Genomic DNA, 15371 nt, shown 5'->3' with positions numbered 1-15371 from the left:
GAAACATCCCAGCAAATCATAATGCAAAAGTGCCAATAAACAAAGTGAGTTGACAGGACACTTGAGATGATCTAAAAATAATAACTAACATGGATACCACACCATATCCCAAAATGCACCCTACTTGATTGACTAACTCATGATCAAACTAACTATAAGGGAAAACAACTCACAAATCCAAGCAAACTAGTTCTGTCTAATCATGGAAACAACAGAAGTTCTCGTCCAACATATGTGAAAAGGTATAGATCCGTCAATTTGATAGAGCAATGAGTCACGTGTTATATGGATCACTGGAAGGCATGGACAGTGTTATTCAAAACAGGCAACACCAGTTGACTCACTCATAAACTACTACACCAAATAACTTTGAGAATTCAAAAAAAACTGTTGTTCTTTCAATTACATTTGAAGGAAGTTTGCAGCGAGGAAAATTTTCACAACTTAGCCTAAACTTCTCATGACATAAGGTCAACTAAGTGATAATTTTAGTGCCGAGAGTGAAAAGAGCATGCCAGTAAACATCACGTTGCCTCAAGATAACTGAACCTAATGAACTTAGCATCAAGAAAAACACCAACAAGAACAACATATGGAATACAATTTCATCGAGATTAGGTCCAATACTTCGATACTAATCTATCACACTAATTAAAACAAGAGAGATCCAAATAGTTCATGCTCATTTACCGTCTAAGAGATTCACCTGAAGAATTTGATGAACACACAGTTGACATAAATGAAACAGGATTCCAAGAAAGTCACAGAATACTCAATTAGCTCACAACTTTCAAAGCTTCACAAACAGGCTATTCGATTCAGGGAACTATACAAAGAATTAGATCAGCTGTTTCGATTTCTTGAAGCCTTGTAATCAATTCTTCAGTAGTAGGAGGCAAACAGATTCGAAGTTAAAATATACTTCTAACATAACGACAGAACAGAACACATTCACATCGAAGAGAATTCATCCGCAATCAATCAATATTCAAAACCAGCAAAAACAGAACCAAAAGAGTAAGGAAATGAACTTGAATGTGGAAAGCTTTCGATTGAATTTGTTTGTATGTGATTACAAACTGACTTTCCGATGAAGTTTTGAAATGAACAAGCAAAACAGCAGCAGCAAGAATCACGAACCAGAATTCGACCGCAAATGAACCCCAAAAACTCGAATCGACACCTCGACTCAATTTTGCGACGAACACACAACCAAACTTCAGTCAAGCAAAATGGAAACCATCTCCATTTTTTGCAACCAAAAATCGAAATTGGAAAAGAAGAGACGGAACATATGTTTTTGAGTTTTTTCTTTTATGCAGTGATTGAAGCAAAGGAAAAGAAAGAATACTGATTTTCTTTCTATTTTTTTTGTATTTTTTTCGAAATTAAACTATGTCTAAAAATCTGAAAATTGAAAATGAAAACAGAAGGAGAGTTTCTTTGTAAACCTTAGCTTCTTTGAAAAAATGGAAAAATGAGAAGAACCCTAGTTTTTCACGCACTCCCCCCCCCAAACTCTTTCCAAAGAACCTCCATCTATATATATATATATGCCCTAGAAGCTTCTTCTCCTCTTCTCCAAGAAAATCGAAAATCCTCAGAAATCCGTGTGAACCCTCAAACAAAATCCGAAAATCCTTATTTTAACAAAAACCAAAAAATGGAAGTCTTGGATCAAAATTTAATCTAAAGGCTCCCATTTTCCAACCTTTATTTCAAGGACTCAGATTTTTTGTTTAAGCATAAGAAATAAAAGAAGAAATCCATGTGAATCGGATTGAAATGATGAGATTTGTTCGGAATAAATGACGTGGAAGAAGGAGAGAAGAGCGGGGGGGGGGGGGGGGGGGGGGCAGTGCGTTAACTCGCTGAGTTGGCGAGTTTTTCCGGTGAGTTTGGGGTGAGGGACGCAGTAGAGACGGATGAATGAGGAGATGGGGCGGACTTGGGCTGGTGGGATTCGGGGATATAGGGTTATATTTGGGGTGTGGGGATAAATTTGGATCGTTGGATGAAGAAGCATGAATGGCTAGGATTTAATTGGGAAAATGGAGCGGGTAGATGGGTTAACCCGGCAGGTCATTGGAACTGCCAGATTTGGGCCTTTTCTTGTGTAAAATTGGGCCCAAAAATTGTATTTCTTCAATTTCTAAAAGTCCATTAAATAACCAACTCAAAATTAAAACTAATTTCAATTAATTAAACAAACTATGTAAATATATGAAACTATATATATATATCATGTTTTATATAAATTAAAAGTAAGAGTAAAAATCGTTGTAAAAACAAAATATATGGCTATAAAAATCTTAATAACCTAAACTAAATAGAAATAAAATAAAACATGACTCTATATATATATATATATATATATATATATATATATATATATATGTGTGTGTGTGTGTGTGTGTGTGTGTGTATATATATGTATATATATATATTTTATTTTTTATTTTTGGTTTTTGTGCCTTAAAAATAGAATTAAAATTAGTAATAAAGTAAAATCTTATAGAAATAAACCCAAATAAATATCCAAAAAAAAATAAGTAAATATTTCTTTAAAAATACTACTATTAAAAGTTGCATGGGTCAAAAATTACGTGCTTACAGCTGCCCCCCTTTGCTTGGAAACACGAAGAGTTTTCGGAGAAAAGAACAACAAGCAACGTAATTGATTTATGACCCGACGCTTATTCAAAAGAAAATAAAGATGGCTATAAAGATTGTGGTCGAGCCCTGGTATTTGAGCTGCCTACATATCCTTGACTATAAAGGAATCAGGCAACATGTAGTTCAGAAGTGCGTATAATGATGTAGTATACTGAGGTGGAGAGTCGAGTGAAATGCCGTCGAGGTTCCAGTCCGTGGTTCCTGCCATTACATCAAAAATAAAGAAAAAAAAAATTACAGCAAAGTGAGAAAAATACAAGATCCTATCTACTTCTTGTATTGAATCTTCCTTGAATCTCTATTTGATCTTCAATATGAGACTGAAAAGTGGACCCTGTTCTTCAGGCGGGCTCCTGATGCTTCTTAAATTTGCGAATTGAAGTAAGTCTGAAATGAATTCCCTTGTTCTCCAGCTGGGCGCCTGATTACCAACAACTTGAATTGTATTCCCTTGTTATCCAGGTGGGTGCCTGATTACCAACAACTTGAAACTGTATTCCCTCGTTATCCAGGTGGGTGCCTGATTACCAAAACTTGAAACTGTATTCTCTCATTATCTAGGTGGGTGCCTTATTACCAGAGTCTTGAATTGTATTCCCTCATTATCTAGGTGGGCACGAGATTACTAAAACTTGAATTGTATTCCCTCGTTATCCAGGTGGGCGCCTGATATTGCAACCAAACAGACAAAATAAAAGAAATTGTTTTGCCCCAATTTGGGATCTGGGCATATCTGTGAGTGTTAATCGGATCATGTTACATATAGAGCTCTAAGAATTCAAAAGCTAAATCCCATTATCCAGGAGGACCCTGAAAACTTCGAATTAAATCTCATTATCCAAGAGTGTCCTGAAAATTTTAAATTAAATCTCATTATCCAGGAGGGTCCTGAGAATTTTAAAAACTAAATCCTATTATCCAGGAGGGTCCTAAGAATTTTAAAAACTAAATCCTATTATCCAGGAGGGTCCTAAGAATTTAAAAACTAAATCTCATTATCCAGGAAGGTCCTGAAACTTTAAAAACTAAATCCCATTATCCAGGAGGGTCCTGAGAATTTAAAAACTAAATCCCATTATCCAGGAGGGTCCTGAAAATTTTAAATTAAATCCCATTATCCAGGAGGGTCTTGATAATTTTAAAAACTACATCCCATTATCAAGGAGGGTCCTGAGAATTTAAAAACTAAATCCCATTATCTAGGAGGGTCCTGAGACTTTAAAAACTAAATCCCATTATCCAGTAGGATTCTGAGAATTTTAAAAACTAAATCCCATTATCCAGGAGGGTCCTGAGACTTTAAAAACTAAATCCCATTATCCAGGAGGGTCCTGAGAATTTTAAAAACTAAATCCCATTATACATGAGGGTCCTGAGAATTTAAAAACTAAATCCCATTATCCAGGAGGGTCCTGAAACTTTAAAAACTAAATCTCATTATCTAGGAGGGTCCTGAGAATTTTAAAAACTAAATCTCATTATCCATGAGGGTCCTGAAAATTTAAAAACTAAATCCCATTATCCAGGAGGGTCCTGAAAATTTTAAATTATATCTCATTATCTAGGAGGGTCCTGAAAATTTAAAAACTAAATCTCATTATCCAGAAGGGTCTTGAGAATTTAAAAACTAAATCCCATTATCCAGGGGGGTCCTGAAAATTTTAAATTAAATCCCATTATCCAGGAAGGTCCTGAGACTTTAAAAACTAAATCTCATTATCTATGAGGGTCCTGAAAATTTTAAAACTAAATCCCATTATCCAGGAGGGTCCTGAGACTTTAAAAACTAAATCTCATTATCCAGGAGGGTCCTGAAAGTTTAAAAACTAATTCCCATTATCCAGGAGTGTCCTGAAAATTTTAAAAACTAAATCCCATTATCCAGGAGGGTCCTGAGACTTTAAAAACTAAATACCATTATCCAGGAGGGTCCTGAGAATTTTAAAAACTAAATCCCATTATCTAGGAGGGTCCTGAAAATTTAAAAACTAAATCCCGTTATCCAGGAGGGTCTTGAAACTTTAAAAACTAAATCTCATTATCCAGGAGGGTCCTGAAAATTTAAAAACTAAATCCCATTATCCAAGAGGGTCCTGAGAATTTAAAAACTAAATCGCATTATCCAGGAGGGTCCTGAAAATTTAAAACGAACTTACCTGAGCCGTGCTCTCATCTTTGAGGATTCTGAATAGAAGTTCTTGCTCCCTGAACCATGCTTTTCCATGGGAGGTCCCTGTGGATTTAATAATTTTCTTGCCCATGTTTCACACAAATAAACTCTTGTTAGTTTGAAAACGTGGTGGTTAGTTTGTGGCATCCTTGCTGAGTGTCCATTTCCGCCACTGCCATGCTTCATTCTGATTAGCTGCTTCGGGCTAGCAAGAAGTTGTTTGACCTTTTGATTAGAACTGGACCACAAAACCTCTGCATGACCTGAATCTCTCACACTCACTTGTTGCATTGTGTTTTCATTTTGAAAGTTACCAAATCCTTGTATTTTCCCAAAATACAAGATCTACTCGATTGTCTGAACCTCAGTTATCACCATACTGCTTATTCAAAATCAAGTCAATTATGATGTGCCTGGCCGGATTCCGCTTTGTGCAATTTAGAAGCTTTGTAGTAGGCTTTGAAATCCTTTCCTGCTTGTTCAACAAAGGATGACTCGAAAGAGACCCATAAAGATGTACTCAAAGAGAAAAGTGAAATAATTTTTGACAAAAGGAACAAAGGAAAATTTTGAACACAGATGACTATAGGAAGAAGAATGAGGAAAAGAAGACTTATCTGAGGGAAGCAACCGACTCCAATGATCATGACATGCATTTCGGATTGATCAGCCTAATCCGTTCAACCAATCATGTTTTCAATTCATGTCATATCTTCATACCTCAAAAACCGGGCTTTCACTGATCCAATTTCTCTGTAAAGCCACGAACCTCATTCAACTTGTAGTGCCCCGAAAGGGTTTTCAACAACAAGACTCTCTTATTTGTTCATCTCTTAACTCACCTACGCCTTATGGTGCCCGTGAGGGTTTTCACCAATAAGACTCTCTCATTTCAAATTTTTCTCTCAGCTCACCATCGCCTTACGGTGCCCATGAGGGTTTTCACCAATAAGACTCTCTCATTTTAAATTTTCTCTCTTGTGCCCATGAACAAAGTGTTACCCATGATGTAAATCATGCCTCTATCTTGCTTGACCTGGCATCCTCAAAGATTGATCGGAAGGTCTTTATTTGGACCGTAATGCAGGCGTTTGGACATGGTTGGAAAGAAAGGGTGGAATGAAAGCTCAAACTAATTTAAGGTGGAAGGGTCAAAAATTATAACTTTTGGAATCAGTTCTTTTCAAAACCAAAACTCCTACCCCAGTTTCTTTAGGTCTGGGGATTTTTTATTTTTATTTTGATTGGACCGAACTGTAAGGCTGCCTACGTATCCTTAAAAGGAATCAAGTCGAACGTAGTTCCAAAAGAAAGTTGTTTGTTTTTGTTTCCCTTTTCTTTTCTTTTTCTTTTCTTTTTTTTTCTTTTTTTTCTTTCTTTTTCTTTCCTTTTCCTTCTTTTCTTCCTCTTTTTTTTTCTTTTTCCATTTTTTCGTTTTTCTTATTTTCACTCATTCATCATCATTTTTTTTTCATTCTCTACTTCTACTATTGATTCCAAAAGAGGGGTATGAAAGAAAATAAATAAAGCTCAAAAGGGATAACAAAGGATGAAAGTGTCTGGGTAGCGGAACAAAATGCCTTTGTCCTTCAACTTTGAATATGCCAAGTACAAAATACAACTAAAAGTAAGCAAAGAAATCATACATAGTACCTCTTAACTGCATCAGAATTGATAGTCATATCTACACATTTACCTTCTATGTCTGTTAAATACAAAGCACAATTGGGAAACACTCTTGTCACAACGAATGGCCCCTGCCAGTTTGGGGCGAACTTGCCTTTGGCTTCCACCTAATGAGGAAGGATGCATTTCAATACCATCTGGCCCACTTCGAATTTCCGAGGACGCACTTTTTTGTTGTATTCTCTTGCCATTCTCTTTTGATACAATTGACCATGACATACTGCAGCCAATCTTTTCTCATCAATCAAACTCAACTACACAAGCCGGATTTTGACCCACTCATCATCATCAATTTCAGCTTCTGCGATGATCCGAAGGGATGGGATCTCAACTTCTGCAGGTATAACTGCCTCAGTTCCATATACCAGCATATAAGGAGTTGCACCTACTGAAGTGCGAACAGTAGTGCGATAACCAGTAAGACAAAAGGCAACTTTTCATGCCACTGCCTAGAACCCTAAACCATCTTGCGAAGTATCTTCTTTATGTTCTTGTTAGCAGCCTCAACAGCTCCATTTGCCTTGGGGCGATACGGGGTGGAGTTCCGATGCATGATCTTGAACTGTTGGCATACCTCTTTCATCAAATGACTATTGAAATTAGCAGCATTGTCTGTGATGATCACCTTGGGAATTCCGAACCGACAAATGATATTTGAATGAACAAAATCCACCACTGCCTTCTTGGTCACGGACTTGAAAGTTAAAGCTTCGACCTACTTGGTAAAGTAATCAATGGCCACCAGAATAAACCTGTGCCCGTTTGACGCTGTCGGCTCAGTTGGTCCAATGACATCCATGCCCCAAGCAACAAAGGGCCAAGGTGCAAACATTGTGTGTAACTCAGATGGGGGAAAATGAATCAAATCACCGTGTACCTGGCATTGATGACAATTGCGAACAAAACTGATACAATCTCGTTCCATGGTGAGTCAATAATAACCTGCATGAAGTATCTTCTTTGCCAAGACATACTCATTCATATGCGACCCGCAAACTCCAGAATGTACTTTGGCCATGATAGTTGATGCTTCTTTAGCATCTATGCACCTCAGCAGTCCTAAATCCGGAGTCTTCTTGTAAAAGATTCCTCCACTCAAGAAAAATCCACTAGCTAGACGTCGAATAGTTCTCTTTTGGTCACATGTAGCATGTACTGGATATACCCCCGACCTGATGTATTCATTGATATCGTGGAACCAAGGTTCGCCATCAATTTCTTCTTCCACCACATTACAATAGGCATGCTGATCATGAACTTGGATATGCACAGGGTCAATATAAGCCTTGTCCGGATGATGTAACATTGACGTCAGAGTAGCCAAGGCATCAGCAATCTCATTATGAATCCTGGGAATATGTCTAAATTCAATCGACCTGAATCATTGACAAAGATCATGCAGACACTGTCGGTATGGTATGAGCTTCAAATCTCGAGTCTCCCATTCTCCTTGAATCTGGTGAACCAACAAATCTGAATCTCCCAAAACAAGTATTTCCTGGACTCCCATGTCTATAGCTAACCTAAAACCCAGAATGCATGCTTCGTACTCAGCCATGTTGCTGGTGCAATAAAATCGAAGCTGAGCTGTTACAGGGTAGTGTTGCCCTGTTTCGGAGATAAGTACAGCCCCTATTCCGACCCCTTTCATGTTAGCAGCTCCATCAAAAAAGAGTTTCCAACCTGGCTTTTCATCATGGTCAATATCGTCAACACACATGACCTCTTCATCAGGAAAATAAGTCTTCAGTGGCTCATATTCATCATCCACCGGATTCTCGGCCAAGTGGTCGGCCAAGGCTTGGGCCTTCATCGCGGTCCGAGTCACATAGATGATGTCAAACTCTGTAAGTAAAATCTGCCACTTTGCAAGTCTTCCTGTGGGCATAGGCTTCTGAAAGATATACTTTAGAGGATCCATGCAAGAAATGAGGTAAATAGTTTGGACGACAAATAATGCTTCAACTTTTGTGCAACCCAAGTCAGGGCGCAACATGTCCTCTCAAGAAGAGTGTACTTAACCTTATAGGGAGTGAACTTCTTACTGATATAATAGATTGCTTGCTCCTTCTTTCCCGTGATGTCATATTGACCCAATACACAGCCAAAAGAATTATCCAAGACTGTCAAATAGAGAATTAAAGGTCTTCCAGGCTCTGGTGGGACCAGCACAGGTGGATTCGACAGGTACCTCTTAATCTTATCAAATGCTTCTTGACATTCGTTAGTCCACTTGACCGCAGCATTCTTCTTCAGCAGCTTAAAGATGGGCTCACAGGTTGTCGTGAGCTAAGCAATGAACCTGCTGATGTAATTTAACCTTCCAAGCAAACTCATCACCTCTATTTTGTTCTTTGGAGGTGGTAACTCTTGAATGGCTTTGATCTTCGATGGGTCTAACTCAATACCGCGTCGACTGACCACGAATCCTAACAGTTTCCCAGACAAGACACCAAATGCACATTTCGCTAGATTGAGCTTGAGGTTGTACCTGCGAAGCCTTGGGAAAAACTTCCTCAGGTCCTTGACATAGTCAGACTGCTTCTTTGACTTTATGATCACATCATCTACATAAACCTCGATCTCCCTATGTATCATGTCATGAAATATGGTGGTCATCGCCCTCATGTAAGATGCCCCATCATTCTTCAAACCAAATGGCATTACCCGATAACAGTATGTTCCCCATGGCGTGATGAATGCTGTCTTTTCTGCATCTTCCTCATCCATCAAGATCTGGTGATATCCCGCGTAACAGTCCACAAAAGACCCAATCTCATGCTTGGCACAATTATCGATCATAATGTGAATGTTTGGCAATGGAAAATAATCCTTTGGGCTTGCTTTATTAAGATCACGGTAATCAACACAGACCCTGGTCTTACCATCCTTCTTTGGTACTGGCACAACATTGGCTAACCAAGTGGGATATCGAGTAACTCGAATGACCTTTGCAATAAGCTGCTTTGTGATTTCTTCTTTGATCTTCACACTCATATCAGTCTTGAACTTTCGCAACTTTTGCTTGACAGGAGGGAATGTTGGATCAGTTGGCAATTTATGAACTACCAGATCAGTGCTCAGGCCTGGCATATCATCATATGACTATGCAAAGACATCTTTGTACTCAAACAATGTTTTGATTATTTCCTCCTTAATTTGCGGTTCTAAATGCACACTTATTTTGGTTTCCCTGACATCATCCTGGTCCTCTAAATTGATTGCTTCAATCTCACTCAAATTGGGCTTTGGTTTTTCTTCAAATTGTTTTAGCTCTTTACTAATTTCCTCAAATGCTGCTTGTTCATCATATTCTATTTCATCATCATATTCTACTTCTTAGATTGTTATTTCAGAATTAGATTGGCTTTTAAGACACGACTGAAAACTCTTCATGCATGTCATGTCACTACAACCAGCATAAAAAGAACTGTACAAAAGAAAAAAGAACAAAATAAAACACTATTAAGAATAACGGAAAACGGAAAATTGCATTTTATTAAAAAAATAAAAGGATAGAAGGGTTTGAATATCAAAACAAGCAAAAACTAAAAATCTGGATTATAACCTTGGAATAACCCAGATAATAGAAAGGAAAACAAAGCAAACTACCAAAACTCCTTCCTAGTGGGGAGAGGAGTAGCTTCCCAATTGCTAAGTTTCACGTTTGGGCCAACGAGCTGCACATTTGCTTTACTAGAGCCTTCACCAACTTCTACCATATTGACTTCTTCGAACAGACTTTGGAACCTCTTGATCAGCTCTTCATCAACATCGACCATAGGTTTTGGGATTGAGGAGGTTGGAGGTTTTTCAATCCCTGGCTTTACAAAAGACTTATAGATGTGTGGGACGGGTTTGGGGAGCAACCATACCTTCTGTTTCAGATTTTTAACCCTTTTAACGTTCTTCTATGTGGGCATGAATCCCAAACCAAATGTACCAGGATTCCCATTGGGACGCACTGGATGCACAATACCCTGCAGAGATGAGCCCAAACCCTTGCCCGACACAAAACCATTCTTCAACATTTCATTCGCAACCATAACGGACGCGGAGGATAGCTTAGGACCCGAAATGCATTTTCCTTCAGGTATTTTCTCAAAAGACACTGTTTCAAAAGTCTGATAGACCCAAGGTCCCTTATCATCTTCAGCTTCGATGAACGAAACAATTGTATCATTACAAGCTGACAAGTCCTCGTCACCGTGCACAACTATTTCCTGCCTGTCCCATTCAAACTTCACCATTTGGTGCAGAGAAGATAGGACTGCCTTAGCACCATGTATCTAGGGCCTGTCTAACAATATATTGTAGAAGACAGCCACATCTAACACTTGGAATTCCATGGTAAACTCAACAGGCCCTATCGACAATTCGAGCATTATATCTCCAAGAGAATCTTTACCTCCCCCATCAAAACCTCGAACACACACACTGTTCAAGTGGATTATTTCGGTGCCAATCTTCAGTTTTTGTAGAGTAGACAGGGGACAAATATTCGCACTAGAGCCATTATCAACCAAAACCCTTGAGACAACAGAATCTTCACACTTTACCGTGAGATAAAGAGCTCAGTTGTGTTCTGTACCCTCCATAGTAAGTTCATCGTCCGAGAAAGTGATCCTATTTGCTTCGAAGATCTTGCCAACTATCTTTTCCAAGTGGTTCACTATGATCTTATCAGGAACATGTGCCTCATTCAAAATCTTCATTAAGACCTTGCGATGTTCATCTGAATGTATCAACAAAGACAAAAGAGAAATCCGAGCTGGTGTTTTCCTTAACTAATCCACAATGGAATAATCCTGCACTTTCATCTTTTTCAGGAACTCCTCAGCCTCTTCCTCGGTAACCGATTTCTTTATTGGCATTTGGCTATCCTTGAATGGCTTAGCTTTCCTTAATTCTTCTGGGGTGAAGCATCTCCCAGAACGAGTCAATCCTCCAGTTTCATTAACTTCTTCCGCTATTTCTTTTCCTTTGTATGTCACTATCACTTGTTTATAATTCCACGGAACAGCCTTGGCATCCACCACTAGCAGCTGGGTTACTGGTCTAATGATGATAGGGGTAATAGGAGCCCCCTTTACAACTATGACAGGCTCACTTGGAATCTCTGGTACTACCACTTTTGAACTTTCCGGACTTGCCCTGATATCTTTCGATAGCCCTTTCATGACCAACACTGGTGGTTTCGAACTGAATGTGTTTGGCTTCTCTGTCATCCCTTCGACTGTCAAGGGCGTTGCTTTGGTAGAGTCTGGAGCTTTAACCAAATTGCTTTCACTGGCCCGAATCATCATGACGAACTTAGAAGACTTCTTGGGCTCCCCATCCTTATGAACTATTTCAATCATATGCGTCTCTGCATGGGCTGGCAAAGGGTTTTGGTTGATGTTTGGCGTATCTGGGCTTTGTACTACAATTTGCGATAAGATCTCTGAGATTGACCAGCCAGCTAGGTTGGTTTGGCTATTCTTTTCTATTGAAAAGGAGTCAGTTGTTTGTATCAATGAGCTCCTGGATTGCCCGTTTCAAATTCCAACACTTCGCTATGTCATGCCCTGGAACATCATAACAATAGGCGCATCTTAGGGAATAATCGAGGTTCTTCGGAGGGGGATTTGGTATCTTTGACTCAATCGGATTCAAGACGTCCAACTGCCTTAACTTTTGAAATAGACTAGCATAAGACTCTCCAAGCAGGGTAAAAGTTTGTTTTCGCTGTTGCCTCTCTCTCCTATACTCTGGCCTTGATCAAAAATTTTAACCAGTGGGGTTTTGATAGGGTTGTAGGGGCGGATAGGTATTTTGTGGAGCTGGGTAGATATTCTGTGGAGCTGGAGCACGCCATTACGGGTAAGGAGGGGGTTGAGCATATGACTGTGTATAGTGAACAAGGTATTGGGATGGCCTGGCTGAGTATTGGGGGGTTTGCGGGAAAAAGTAATGTTGAGGTGGATTATATGGAGCTTGGGCATAGGTTTGAGGTCGGGGTCGAGGATAGGTGTATTGATGAGGTGAACCCCTCTGGCCATGCCATGATCCGGAGACAACCATAGCGACATCTTCCTTCTTCATCTTGCCTAGCAAACTTCCGGTACCACTCTGGATTGCCTGAGTTATTGCTTTTATAGCAGAATAGCTCATGATCTTACTCGACTTGAGCCCCTCTTCCACCATTTCTCCCATCTTCACCACATCATTGAAAGACTTACCAATGTTTGAGATCAAGTGGCCATAGTAAGTGGGCTCCAGGGCTTGAAGAAAGTATTTAACCATCTCATCCTCTTCCATCGGAGGATTGACTCATGCAGCTTGTTCCCTCCATCGTAACCCATATTCTCTAAAGCTTTCACTTGGGTTCTTTTCCACCTTGGTCAGAGATAGGCGGTCTGGAACAATGTCTATATTGTACTGAAAGTGACGGGCAAAGGCCTGAGCCATATCGTCCCAGGTGTACCACCTACTGGCGTCCTGGCGGGTGTACCATTCTAAAGATGCCCCACTCAGACTTTGGATGAAGTATGCCATCAGTAATTCGTCTTTTCCCCCGGCGCCTATCATTTTACTGCAATAACCTCTCAGATGAGCTACAGGATCCCCATGTCCGTCATACAAGTCAAACTTGGGCATCTTGAACCCAGCAGGCAATTAGACATAGGGGAACAAACACAAATCCTTATAGGCCACACTCACTTGGTTTCCGAACCCTTGCATATTTCTCAATGATTGCTCCAAAATCTGTACCTTCCTAAACATCTCTTGTTGCTCTGCGTTCTTGGGTGGTTTGTCAATTTCAACATGAGGCTCAAATTGGGGAGTATAAGAGTAAGGATATGGGACTTTGAATGTGGGCTCCGGTGCATAGTAGTGGGCATCTGTAGCGGGGAATGCGGGCTCACTAGAGGATCGGTGGAGGGTAGCTTATGGAGGGGGTACAAAAATAGGAGCAGATGTCGGAGCAGGGTACGAGGTTGTTTTGGCTGGCGGAGCATGAACAGTTTGGGTTGAAGTGTCCGGGTAGTTGTGGTAAGGGGTAAAGCCAGGTGCGTGTTGTGGGGAAAGATCATAGTATTGGGCATTTGGGATTGAGAGAGTGGTGGAATGGAATCAGGGTTTTCTGTGTAGATGGTAGGGAATGAGGGTGGAGGGTGTCCCATAATCCAGGCTTGATACATTTCTGCCATCTGATGCTTCAACCTCCGGACATCCTCTTGCAGTGCCGATTCCGACTCAACAATCTCCCTTGGTGGGTCTACAACTCCAGTGTCTGTTTCCTTGATAGCCATGACTGTTTGATGCTTTGATTGGGTGTTGTATGGATGACTTGCTAGGATGCCAACAAACTAACCACCTTCTTGAAACTTAATAGAGATAACAGAGGACAACAACACAAAACCACCACGTTAGCGTTAGAGCATTTATCACATAATAATATCACATTACGTGCAATGCACCTAGCAACGATTAACGATTTTAAAATGGCTTTGAGGGTCGCAGGGTCATATGGCATCATCCCAATTTGCACATTTCACTCCTTTCTTCTCTTTCTTTTTAAACACCTCTTATCACTCTTTTCTTTTCTTTGTCTTTTTTATTTTGAACCAAAAATGATTTGATCGAACCCGATGTAGGTTGCCTACGTATCATGTCCCTCATGAATTAGACCAAGCGTAGTTCTGGAAAAGTGACGGAAAATAAACTAAAAACAAAATCTTTTTGTGATTTTTCATTTAGAAACTTTTCGATATTAAAATACAATAAGAAGTGCGATAATGAAAGACCTGATAGACTCAACTACACTACGACAGACTTTGACACTACCTAAAAGACTCAGTATTTCTAGATAAGACACGAAAGTAAAAGACAACATAAGACGATTTCAAAACACCTAAATAGAATGAATCCTCAAGCTGCTCTTGAATGTGACGGTCCTGGCTGGGATGATCCTGGGCTGTCCGTCATGCTCAAACTCTGTAACATGCCTCGTAAAGAAACACTGATGCTAGGAATAAAGGCCCTGGCGTGTGCCCCCGCATCCTGAAGGCCGACCCTAAATAAATACTGGCCGTGTTTCTCCACGTTTGTTGCCAATCCCGCTAACTGAGACTTTATCAACTCAAGCTTATCCCACGGATCTTGGTCAGATGTCTCCTTAACATCATCAGTCTGAATTGCCAGACCCCTAAGTTGTGCTGGCAATGGGGTGCTGACCCCTGGAGGCACGGACTGTAACCAAATCAAGTACTCCTGAGTACACTCGGGCCTGCCAACGTCCTCTACTAATGTATTTTTCTTCATCCTCGTTTGCATTGTTCCAGTATTGCACATACTTGATTTCATCAGCCGCCTTTTTGCTAAAATTTATGATGTACCTCCGAAGATTCAAAGTTGGAGGCTCCTCTTGTCTTCTGCCCAATTGCCGCATTACCCTAATGGGAGTAAATGGTCTGACACACTTAAGTCCTATCAGCATCAGGAAAGGCTGCATGAGGCACCCTACCAAGATATCATCCAAAGGTAAGCCCACAAAACATTCCCATTTGTCCTCAAACCAAGGAACTCAATCCAAGCCGTGACGCCTACAGGGTACATAAACTTAGGATATTTCATCCTACGTTCGATGCATACCACCCGATCCCTCAAGGCACGGTCGATGGGACAAAGTAAGGAAGCGGTGTGCAAATGCTCCATCATCCATAGCTGTAGCAAAAGGTTACTTCCCTCAAAATATCTAACATATTCCCTAACCTCACTTAGGGCTCGGTACAACTCTGCTAAGATCATCGGCACAACAGTAATGGTTTTGCGTTGCTTCTCATGGAATAGTGTC

The sequence above is a fragment of the Nicotiana sylvestris genome, chromosome 10 (genome assembly GCF_000393655.2).
Source record: "Nicotiana sylvestris chromosome 10, ASM39365v2, whole genome shotgun sequence".
NCBI lineage: Eukaryota > Viridiplantae > Streptophyta > Magnoliopsida > Solanales > Solanaceae > Nicotiana > Nicotiana sylvestris.
This window is presented reverse-complemented; position numbering follows the sequence as displayed.